We start from the raw sequence: 12,434 nt of genomic DNA on the forward strand, positions 1-12,434 counted from the left end.
CCAGACACAGAGCTGTGCGCCCAGCGGGGTTGAGAGTTGGATGGATGGATTGAGTCAGTGCCTCTTTGAAGGCTTCAAGAAGAGGCCCCACCGTGTGCCGGGATATACCACAGAACACAGGTGTATACCCAACCCCGCGCCTTGTGTCTGCCTCAACATGCCAGTGGTCGTTGACCCATTCCGTCCCTCACTCATGTATTCTTTCATTCAATGAAATGGGCGGGAAAGCCTGAGCATGGGGGAGGGGTGGGCAGCGAGGACATGACCTCTGGAAACAGAGGCCCTGGGTCAGAATTTCCATTCTACCACTGACAAGCTCTGATCGTGGAAAGCAGTTCATTCCCAGTCTGTTTCCCCCTCTGCGTAACGGGGATGACGACAGTCCTGCCCCTCAGGGTTGCTCTGAGGACTGAAAGAGGAGTCCCTGGAAAGAGAGCTCAGGGCTCTGAGGACACGCATGCCGTGACTCCCAAACCTGAGCATCCAGAGAGCTACAAATGCATCGCAGGCCTCAGGGCTCCACTGCCAGCCATTCTGACTCCATCAGTCTGCATGTGAGGGCCAGGAATCTGCATTTTCAACAAGCGCCCCCCACCCCCAGGTGGCTGGGAGGCAGCTGGCCTGAGGACCACACTGTAAGAAATTTTACCTGCTTGGTAAAATGCTTGTCCCTGCAGTCATTTATTTCTGCTGTCTTATTTGATCCTCTGGACGGCCCTGCCAAGTGTGGACTGCAACCCATTTCACAGGTAAAGAAACAAGCTCAGAGCGGCATGTCAACCACCCTGGGTCACACAGCCAGTGAGAGGCCAGGGTAGGATCTGAACCAGGTCGGCCGACATCCAAGTCTGAACCTCTCCAAGCAGGACACCACAGGACCGAGTCTCCAGTCAGCTTTCGTCCTGGCAGAGGCTAGGTGGGTGTCCCCAGGCCTCACTGCCACACTCCCAGTCCACCCCACCATCCTGATTGTCGCTTCCTCCTCCACTGCTAATCAGGTCTCACAGACCATCCCGTTTCCTGCCGGCCCACCGGCTGCCTCCTTTGCTCCTGATGGCACTTCCTGGCCTTGTGCCTTCCCAGTGCCTCTTGTGCCTCCAGAAGGGTTGGAGCAGGTGCTGGGTGGTGGCAGAAATCGGACATGAGCTCCCCAGGAGCCCCAAGGGCACTAGCCTTCCTCCCATGGCCTGGACTACCTCTTCGGGGTGACCACATCCCTGCCCCAGGGCACATGCCTGGATAGCCATCCCTTTGTTTACAGATGACAGGAACAGCAGGCTTCGGGGCAGAGTCAACTTTCCTGTGGACTGGGAGTACAAAGGGAATCAGCAGATGGTGCCAACACAGACCCTGTCCCCATCTGCCACCAGCGACAAGTCTGAGACCCCACGGGAAGTGAGGCCAGGCCCAACCCGGTCCCACAGGCACGTACGCCACAGAGTAGGCAGAGAGCCCAGGCTGGGGCGTGCAGAGCCAGGAGCATGGGGCTGAGGGACCAGCTGGCCTGGGGCCACATCCACCCTCTGGCTGGGGAAGACAGAGTTAAGCCTGTTGGGGAAGAAAATAAGAAAACGCTGCGCCTTTGTTTGTTCATTCCACCAAAAGTGATGGAATGTGCTGGATCCTGTGCAGAGGCCCGCCTTAGGACCGTTCTCCCTCCACAGGTCGCTCTTCTCCCTCCAGCATCATCTAGAAGTCCCCTCCACACAAACACAGCTTTAAACACACACTCACACACACACACACACACACACACACACACACACAGAATCTCTCTCCCATTTCTTGCTCCTGTTCACTGCGAAGCTGTGATCACACTCATCTCCCCCTCTTCATCCCTGTTCACCAGCCCCTCTAATCTGCCTTGTCTACCCCATTCCATTTAACCTGCTCTGTCCACAGCTGTCTGTGACTTCCAGCTTCCAAATCTGCCCTCCCCTTACCCAGCTGACACCCTGTCCTCGTCTTTGCCTGCTCTCCACAGCCCTGCCCTCTCCCGGCTTTCCCTTTTCCCTGCCAGGCTCTCCTAGAAGATACACAAATCTCAGATGCCAGGGGCCTCCCTCCCTCTAAGTTCATCTACTCCCACAGCCTCACGGAAATAAGCCATAAGTAAGATCAGAGCTTCTAAACCTCATCTCCAAGCCACCTGTATGCACCCGTCTCCAACTGCAAACCCGGCATCACCACCTGGGTGTCCAAAAGCCATCTCCAACTCAACATGCCCCAAAGAGACAGATCTTTATCTCACCTTCCCAAAAATCATTTTCCCACCCCGTTCCCCAGCTCCATGCCCGTGTCCGCAGACTTACTGAGTGCTTCTGGGCAAGACGTTCTCCCTCTCAGGTCTCTGTCTCCCCCGTCCTGTAAAGGAGCACATTTGGGACTTCCCAACCACTCGCTCAGGGGAAAACGAGAGCAACCATTCAAAGGACACACTCCCACCACCCTGGAAGATTCCCAGTCAGTTGAGCTGATCAGGTCTGTTCAGTTTATAAAAGCTCCTCCTAGGACTCTCCAGGTTCACAGAATCTGTGCCCCTCCCGCCCCCAGCTGCTTGGTTCTGACGGACCGGATCCCGCCTACAGTTTCATTTTGACTCTCGCTGATCCCAACAGCCATGTGAGTTTGAGGTCTGATTATCCCCATTTACAGATGAGGAAACTGAGCATCGGGCCAGGGAGGGAGATGTGTCTGGCTCCAGGTCCCATCAGGAGCAGACATGAGGGCTGGGACTGGGATCCGACCTGAGCGTGCCAGGCCCGGTCCAGGCCCAGGCCTCCACGAGCACAGCCCGGCTGGGCCGAGGCAGCCGCCCACCACAGAGCCTGCCTATCTGCAGCCAGCCCGGCCCTCACAAAGGAACAATAACAGGAAACCATCCCAGGGGGAAGTGGGCCAGGGCCAGCTGGAAAACCTGAAGGGGCGGCAGCCAGGCCTCCCTCATCGGCCGGGTGTGGCTCCCCTCGAGAGGCTATCGGCTGAGCTCCACGGAGCTCCACAGCAGCTCAGCCAAACGGACAGACGGAACCAAGACACCTCCCGGTCCGCGAGCTCGGTGAGTGAGGAATCCCCGCCCCTACTCCACCCCAGACGCCTCGCCAAGCCCCCGAGCCGAGAGGGCGCTTGGCTGCCCCATCTGTAGAGCGGTCGTTGTTGGGGTCCCGGGGAAGAGCCATTCCTTGGGGGCGGACCGAGTCTCCTCCCGGCTCAGAGCGGTGAGCTAGTGGCGGTGTCGTGGGTACAAGCCGGCATTCTCAGGACTTGGTGGGGGAAGTTCTTCCACGTGTAGACCCTCCAACTCCATGAGCCTCGAAGGCCCACTGGCTTCCATCCACGCCACGTTTCAGAGAGCACGGGGGTCTGAGTTGCCAGCACTCAGAGGCAGAAGAGTGGCACCCGGGCCTAGTCTCCTCTTGGGTGGCCCTCCCCCACGGGAGAGGATTTACCAAAGCCTCACATCATCCCTCCTGCCAACGTTCTGTTATGGCATTGGGAGAGGAGCCCTGGAAGCAGAGCTCTGAGCCGCGGCCCCTCTCTGTCAGCCAGCGCTGCCATTTTTAGAAAAGGCAAGCTGAGGCTTGGCTCTGGGCACCTGAGGCCCTGCCTATGGATCCCTCCCCTCCCTGCCCCGGACACTGCAGGGACCAGGTACAAGCCATGGGAGCTGTGGTCGGCAAAGCGGCCCACCCTTTCTCCCCAGACGCCCCAAGTTTGGGACCCCACAGCCCTCATGTTTTGCGGAAGTTCCCCCAAAACGAATCGAAGGCAGGCAGTTTAGGGTGGGATGCCCAGCTCTATCACTCCTTCCCACGTTACTCCGGGAAAATTACTCAGCACCTCCAAACCTCCATGTTCTCCAAACCTCTGTGTATTTGTCTGAACAAGAGACAGTGACTCTACAAGCCGTTGTGGGAACTGCAGGTGATACAGACAAAAGGTTCTCTTTTTTTATGTTTATTTTTATTTTGAGAGAGAGAGAGAGAGAGAGAGAGAGAGAGTGAGAGTGAGTGGGGGAGGGATAGGAAGAGAGGGAGAGGGAGAATCCCAAGCAGGCTCCGCGCTGACACGGGGCTCAATCTCACAAACCATGAGATCATGTCCTGAGCTGAGATCGAAAGTCAGATGCTCAAGCAAATGAGCCACCCACATGCCCCAGGATAAAAGGTTCTAACTGACGGAGCTCTCGATTCTACTATTGCGAGAATTAGATGAGTCCTTTCTCCATTCCGCAGGGGGTGCGACTGAGATGGGTGAGACTGGGCAAAGTAAGAGCGGGAGTGGGGATGAGAAGCAGGATCTGCACCCCAAAGCCCAGACTCTTTCCAGCACCATGCCTCAGCTTTCTCATCTGTACAATGGAGGAAGCAGTCTTCTGGTGAGCCTAGTGAAGAAGGCAATGTACACACCCAGCACTGGCTCCAGGAACGGCTCAGGGGAGGGGTGCCTTCAAGAAATCACAGCTGAATTTACCCGCCACACCAGAGCTGTGAATGTCCTCAAGGTTTTGACCCCCCAAGGTCAGCCATTCCATGGCAGGTGGGAGCGAAGAGGGCGCAGGTGAGAGGATGTTGACTCAGCAATTCCTCTGGCAAGCACTCTGGGCCCCGGGCTCACTCCCCACCCCAAGGACGGTGCTGCTGTGTGAAGGGGGCAGACAGGTCCCCCAAGATGTGAAGGGTCTGCTGGGGGAGGCAGGAAGCCTAGGCAGCTTGGAGGATTTGGGGAGGCTGACTGGCCACAGGGTTTTTTGGAGCAGGTAGTGCCAGAAAGGCTAGTGACACTGGAGGCCATGAGTGCCAGGACCAGGAGCTCTGGCTCCCCATTAGGTGGTAGGGAGCAGCAGAGTCCGGCCACCTTGGGAGCCCAGCCCAGAGGGCAGCAGGTGGCCTCCAAGGGGCCCAGGAGCTGCTGAGCCCCCAGGCAGCCCTACCAATTCCCACTGACTGTTGCAAGGCAGTAGGGAAGGCGTGCACTGGCCTCGCAGGGGTTAAGCTGCCCACCCTGCAGTCTCAACCTGACCAATTGTGCTGCTAAACAAGGGCCGGACATGAGGGCAGGAAACCAGAGGGGCCACACTTATTTTCTTCCAAAGTTGGCTGACTCACAGTTCTGCTGCTGCCTCGGGGACAAGAGGTGAACACAGTGGCCACTTGCTCTAGAAAAATCTTGGGCCCCTCCCCTATGGGGATCCATCCCTGCTACTTCTGGCCGTCTCCGCACCCCCTCGGCATCCTTGAAGCTGCTAAAAGAAATCCCATTTGACAGAGGAGACCATAGATGCTGAGAGAGACCAAGCAGCCAGTCCCAGGCTACACAGCAAGCATGAGATGGAAGCAAAAATATGAGTGAGGCCAGCCCCTTCTGACCCCACAGCCCCACCACACTCCACCGTGAAGCTTGGAGAGGAGAAAAGTCAGAGAGGATTGAACCTGACAGTTCAAGCCACAGAAGCAGGCACGAGGACAAGCTAGGAACCCAATGATCCTGGGAGGAATGTTGTAGGAGACAGGTCCTACCCTGAGGAGCTTGGTTTCTGGCTAGAAATACTAAAAAGCCCATCCTGACACAAGCCCAAGCAGATACTGGGTGGAAAAATCCCAGCAGGCTTCCTGGAGGAAGAGCAGGAGCCCAGAGGATATTGAGAGGTATTTCTGGGCTTCAGTCTTCTAATCTCTCTGGGCAGGGGATGGATCAAATGGTCCCTAAACTCATTCAGAGACCTCCAGATTATCTGTCTTGGGACACAGTAACAGTCAGATCCTGGCAGGAAGGGAAAAAAGGGACCCCAGGGACAGGTAGGCAGAGAAAAAGATTTCCTTCTGGAGAACAGAGGGGTGTAGGAGGTGGGCCCAGGGCACAAAGAGGAAATGCAGTCAGGTATGAGTTGTCCAGTCAAGCCCACAGTCACCAGGCTGGAGTGGGTGGGCACATAAGGGTCAAGACACCTGCATACTTACTGAGCACCTACTGTATACCACGTTTCTCACCCATGACCTCATTTAATCCTCCTCAATAGGCAGCTATTGTTGCCTCCATTATAGCTGAGTGAGCTGAGGCTCAGAGAGGGCAAGGAATGGGCCTGAGGCCACACAGCTTTTGAGCAGCTGGGCCATTACAAACAGGCAGGTGTGTGGGCCTCATTCTGTTGCTCCCATTGACAGCCTCAGAGCCCCAAAGTCACAAAGCCCACAGAAGGCTGGAAAAGTCTCCCTGGTGTGGGTAAGGGGTGTTCTATACTTGAAGCCTGAAGCTGCCCCATTAGAAGACAGGGGTATAGACTGGATGGCCCTAGAACTCAGAAACCCAGCAGGAAATTGTTTCAAATCACAAACTACTTTTGGTGAATCGCTAGTATCTACTTGAAAGATTGTATTGAGAATTCAGGGGCTGAGTTCAAGTTCAGTGGGGATGAATACTGTAATACCGTGATCAGTGATGTCTCACAGGTATGGAAAGGGGTGAGTGGCAACTGATGAGTTTGTCTTGCCAGCCATATGTAAGAGGTCCTCTGCTCAGGGATAGGTGTGTGTTCATGTGTCCCCATGCAGGGGAACAGCCTGTGCAAAAAGCCTGCTGGAGAGAGGAAGAGCAATGTACCTTCCAGAAATGTCTACTCTCCTCATGGTTGGAAGGAGCAGGGAGATGAGGGAGAGAAAAGCCAGAGAGGGGGGCAGGGGACATGCTATGCTGGGCCTTGAACACAGGCTCAGGAGCTAGGCTTCATCCTGCAAGGATGGGGAGCCAGGGAAGAGAGGTCAGCAGGGGAGCAGCATGGTCACCTCGAAGGGAAGTAGAGGCAGGGAAGCTATTAGCAGGACCCCAGGGAAGGGGCTCAGGTCTGGGACCCACAGGAGCAGGTCCCTAGGCCGAATTGGGCTGCAAACCAGGAGAAAGCCCCAAGAGGCCAGCTCATAGCTGCCTAATTGCCCCCAATACACCCCATGCCCAAGGCTCACAGGGCCTCACCCTTCATCCTCCCAGTGCCCATGGCTGCGAAGACCCAGCTGTAAATGCTGAGGATCAGGCAGACAATGTGGGGGTCCCTGAAGGAGTCTGTTCTAGACTGAGGCTCAAGGTGGTGGCGTAGGAAGGCAATGAGGAGAGCCATCCACGGCCACACAGGGAGCGGGGGGGGGGGGGGGGGGGGGGGGGGGGGTCCAGCACTTGCCCCTCCCACAGGCACAGCCCCCACGTGTTCTGGGCCTTCCTCCCAAAGTCCAGCCCCTGATCCCTGACCCCAGGCCTCTGGGCTAGAGTCCAGAGCCTGTGGGAGGTTGGGCTGGAACTGATTGTCCTGTCCACCCTGAGGCTTTGCCTGGGGCTGGGTTCAGCTGCCAGATCTTGTCCCAGCTGATGGGGGTATACTGCACGGGTGCAGAGGGGCCGCTCTGCATAGCAGAGACTCTTCAGGAGCCGGCGTGGGCAGATGAGTGGACACAGGGTGTGTACTTATGTGGACGTAGGTGAGGGTGTTGTGTGTCCATGCAGCGTGAGGATGTCATGTGTGTATCCCTGACCTGCAAGCTTCCTCTACCCCACTCCAAAGGGCCCTCCAGCTTGCCTGATTACCCCCTCAAGCCCAGACTCAGCTCCTGAGCCTCAAGCTTGAGCAGAGCTCTGGTCAGGTCAAGAAGCAGGGGTCTGCCACTGGCTGGGGGCAAGACGAGCCCAGGGACACCTGCCAGGCTGGCTCACTGAGGGGCTCCCAGCTAGATCCAGGCTTCCTAAGATCTATTTCGCTTAAAAAGGACCAGCTCCAGCCCCTCCCCTCCCTTTGTCTCCCTCTGTGTCCCCCTAGCCCTTTTCAAAATCACAGAGCTGAGTGGACTTCACAGCCCCTTCAAGACCAAATCCCAGCGACAGATGGGCCCATAAACAGAAAGGGACCAAAGGGATGTTTGTCTAATGTCTCACAGCAGCTCAGAGAGAGGTAGGACTCACTCTTGGACTGAGACACTCAGCCCAGTCTGGACCCTGCTGGCCCCCACCTCCAGCTTCCTACTCGTCTCCATCAGCACACCTCACAATTTTCAACTGTATGTTTTTCATCAAGCGGTTAGTATACTCCCCCATGGGAGTACAGCCTGTGTTTGCTCCCCGCATGTAGTTCAGTGCCTGGCACACAGTAGATGTTCAATAAATGTTTGTTGTGTGGCTATGTATGCCCAGGGCTCCAGAGAAAGCTTCAGAGAAGCGGTGACATGTAACTAAATCCAGGCAGAGGAGACAGAATGTCAAGTGCAGAGGCCTGAAGGGTGTGACCAAGCCCAGGGGGTGTTTGTTATTTTAAATGTTTATTTATTTTTGAGAGAGAGAAAGAGAGGGGGGTGGGGAGATGGACAGAGGATCTGAAGCAGGCTCTGAGCTGACAGCAGTGAGCCTGATGCAGGGCTCAAACTTGCAAACCACGTGATCGTGACCTGGCCAAAGTTGGACGTCCAACCGACTGACCCACCCAGGTGCCCCAAACCTGGTAGGTGTTAATGTCCTACAGGCTGGGGCTGCTACTAGAAGCTCACCAAGTACCCTCAAGACCCAGACAGGTAACTGGAGGGGAGCAGACAGAGGCACAGGCACCCCCACTTGGCTCAACCTTCAGAGCCACCCCTCAGTCCTCAGACTCAGCCCAGGCATCAAGGTTCTGACATCAGCGGTCCCACCCACTGTGGACAAAAAGCGGGATCCGAGAGCTCTCTGAGGCCCCAACCTCCCATCTGGGCATAGGTGAGCCGGCTGTCCCCCCAGATTCTCCGAGGCTCCTCTGCCCCTTCTCCTGGGTTCCATGACTGTTCACCTTGGACCACACACTCTGTCCTCTCATTTTGGGTCTCTAAGACCTTCCCAGACTAAGTGAGAGTCCAGTGGGCCCACTCATACCCAGGAGTGCATTTGGAGCTGCCCCCAAAAGCCTCTAGAAAAGCTCCAGGGATGGGGCATGGTCACAAATCTTGGATGACAGGGACATGGGCAGGCACCTGGCCTCCGTGTGCCCACCACACACATCTGAGCTGCCAAGTAGATCCCCTTTCCCCTCAAGGCTGTCATCAGGCAAGTTCCTGGGGCTGCTCAGCTGGGAACTTCTGAGCACAGAAATCACCTCCAAAATCCTCAGACCCTCTGCTCATCTGTCATACCCCAAATCCACCTGGCAGCATTACGACCACTCCAAAAACTTAGTGAAGGTAAAGGGCTTGTGGGGAGGTAAAGGGCTAAAATAAACCTGCCCCCAGTTGTGGCTCTGACCACACCTCCTGTAACGTGCAGAGGTGCGGCCAAGGGAAATTCTGTTTCCAGCTGTGGGCATGGCAAATCCTGCCAGCTGACTTCCTCTCCATGAGCAGTGGGAAGAGAAACAATTGTCTGATAAAACCCTTCTTCTCAGCCCCCATTTTGAAGGCCAAATTCCTAACACAAAATGCAAAACACATAAATAAATGTGGCTTTTCAGTTGGAAAAGTCCCTCACGTCCCTCTGAGTTTGGGTGTAGAAGGAGCCCAGGATTCAGAGAAAGAGCTGGGTGAGGGTTCTAGATCCATCAATTGTTTGGGTCTGTGCCTCAGTTTCTCCCTCTGTGAAATGGGGGCGATAATTCCTATAGCCTGGGGATAACATGAAAGCCAAGCGTGGAGAACAGTATTTTATTATCATGCATGTGAATGTCCCCACAGAGACGGGGGGGGGGGGGGGGGCACGGTAGGGAAAAGCAGTATTTGGGGTGAAAGGCAGACTAAGTTCAAATGCTGGCTCCGTCTCTTGCCGCTATATGACCTGGGATGACTCGCTCCACCTCTCTGAGTCTCACCTGTAGAGTGGGGTTACTGCCAACTACCTTGCAGTTTGCAAGGTTTAAATGAGATAACATATGCCACTGAGGAGGTGCTCAGGGATGTCAGCCCCCCTCCGCCACCCCAGGCAAGAAGGAACGTCTTGAGACGGCACTCCAGGGTCACGCATGGAGACATCCTATCTGCTAAAAGTCCTTTTGCCATAAAGAGTAAAACATTCGCACATTCCAGGGATTCAGACATGGACATCTTTGGCAGGGGGCGGGCATCACTCAGCCTACCTCAGTGACCTGGTCACCTCTTCCTGTCCCCCGCCCCCTAATGCTCATTTCTACCTGACCCGGGGGCACACCAACCATTTTTCCACCCCAGGGCCTTTGCACATGCTGGTCCTTCTGCCTGGAATGCCCTTCTTTCCCCTGGCATTCCTAGGACTAACATTCAGATGCTGGTTGAAATGTCCTCTATCTGAAAGGCCTCCCTGACCTCACAGTCTCAGTCAGCAACACCCTCTCTCTGTCGCACCCAATGTATCACTAACTGGTACTTTCCCAATTCACTTATTTTCATGGTGTTCCCACCACAGTGTGCACTCCCTGAGGACAGGCCCCACGTGCCTGTTAGCTCAGTGCATGGGCTCTCACTCCATCCTGCCAAAAAGCCTGAGGACTCTCTCTCTCTCTCCCTATTTCTTGGTTTCACTTCTGTTTGTATTACTTTTTCATTTTTGAGTCACTTCTCACTTGGGAGGAAGAAAGAACCAAGATTCGCAGTTCCTTTGTAGGCAAAGAAGGAAATGACCCGCCAGGCCTGGGCCCTGCAAGGCTAGAGCAGGGGCATGCCGGCCACCTCCCCTGAGTCAGAAGCAGCTTCCCAGCCAGGATGCCCAACCTCCCCAAGCCTTTGTTCACTGCCTTCCTTCCCTCCTGCCATGGCCACCCTCTCCACGTCCTACCTCAAAGGACACCAAGCCTCCTCCAGTTCCACCACCTCACAACTGAGGAAACTGAGACCCAGAGCCTCTCTCCAGACACATGGCACGTGCATTGTGGGGACTTCCTCGGAGCCCTGTCCCACCCAACCCTGGGAGCTCACTTCCTCCCGCACCAGCAGCAGGGCCCACAGGGTGGGGATCTCAAACGCTAAGATCAGCAGACCCAAAGGCCAGGCTAGCCCAGCGCAGACACCCTGGGCCCTCACTGAGGACAGCCTGGCGCCAACGTCTCAGAAGAAATGTTACTAGAGTTTAGAGACCTCCTGTAACGTGCAGAATCCAGGCTCTCCCATGGGCCAAGGTGGGGGATGACCAGGGTGGTGGCCTCCCATCCAGCATCTTGTGGTCCTTGTCTCTCTCTAGGCAGGCGCCCGGGTTCCCATTCCCATCCACCTGCCCTTTGCCCCTGAACCATCCCAGGAGCCACAGATCAGTGACACAGGGACCCAGCATGAGTAGACTGATGGGGTCAGGGTTGAGAGGGCACAGGGCCAGCAAGGTCACAGCCTGCACCCACCATGGGGCAGTGAGGAAAATCCCTCTTCCTGAAATTCAAGATGAAGCCAGGCCCTCATTTCCAGGTGACCCAAGATCCTGGTCCAGGCTGATCCCTGTCCCAAGAGCTCCCTTCCAGAGCGAGCAAGCACACTGGGCCTGGCACATGATGCCTGCTTTCATGGTCTTCTGTCTCCATCTTGATTGAAATTCTTTTTTTTTTTTTTAAGTTCTTTAACGTTTATTTATTTTAGAGAGAGGGAGACAGTGTGGGCAGGGGAGAGGCAGAGAGAGAGGGAGACACTGAATCCCAAGCAGGCTCCAAGCTCTGAGCTGTCAGCGCAAAACCCGATGCAGGGCTCAAACTCACAAACCACAAGATCATGACCTGAGCTGAAGTCGGACGCTTAACCAATTGAGCCACCCGGGCGCCCCCATCTTGAAATTCTTAATACTCTTTGAACAGAGGGCCCCACATTTCCATTTTGCACTGGGCCCCATCAATTATGAAGCCAGTCCCGTGAGACCAGCCTTTCAATCCTCCACCCTCCCCCACCCCTGCTCTTGTGATAGTTCCTCAGCTGATCACCAACTGTGAGCTCTGGGCCTAGTGAGGGCCTGACCCTCTGGGTTAAGACATTTGGGTTTCCCAAGCACTTTCTGAAGACAGCATCAAAGCATCTTGCCACAGGGGCTCTCGTGCTGGCCAGGGGGCATGTTTGTTCAGAGGCGTCTTGAAGTCCCACCCCACAGCAGCTGCGAGGACAAGAGAGGCCAGTGGGAAAAAGCTTGAACTTTGGGGCCAGGCAGACTGGGTTCAAGTCTGGCTCCGCCGCTCCCTGCCTAGGTGATCTCAGGAATGTGAACTGAACTCTTCTGTTCCTCGGCTTCTTGGCAAAAGGAGCATGATAATTATATCCACCTGAAGGGTTACTAGGAAAATTAAATGAGATAACACACGTGAAGTGCTTGGAATGGTGTCATGCTTGTCATAAGTACTTGATAAGTGATAGGTGTTGAGGTCAGACACCAAGGCTCCATTCCCAGCCCCCCCACTCGCTCCAACGTGAACTTAACCTCATGTGTAACATGGGGATAACTGGGGTCCCCGCTGCGCAGGACTTTGGGAGCCACCATCAGCGTCAGCCTCACCCTCT

At 55.5% G+C, this 12,434-nt stretch overlaps 1 protein-coding gene and 1 long non-coding RNA gene across 2 annotated transcripts in view; one reads left to right on the top strand and one right to left on the bottom strand.

The window, feature by feature from the left end:
- LOC122208901 overlaps positions 1 to 12,434 on the bottom strand; it is a 481,315-nt gene that overhangs the window by 446,381 nt on the left and 22,500 nt on the right. The window lies entirely within an intron of this gene.
- CDH5 (cadherin 5) overlaps positions 2,940 to 12,434 on the top strand; it is a 34,007-nt gene continuing 24,512 nt past the window's right edge. Inside the window, exon 1 of the mRNA XM_042920352.1 lies at positions 2,940 to 3,058. The gene's annotated coding sequence lies outside the window, so the exon portion shown is untranslated. The remainder of the gene's footprint in view (positions 3,059 to 12,434) is intronic.

Source organism: Panthera leo, chromosome E2, assembly GCF_018350215.1.
Source record: "Panthera leo isolate Ple1 chromosome E2, P.leo_Ple1_pat1.1, whole genome shotgun sequence".
Lineage (NCBI taxonomy): Eukaryota > Metazoa > Chordata > Mammalia > Carnivora > Felidae > Panthera > Panthera leo.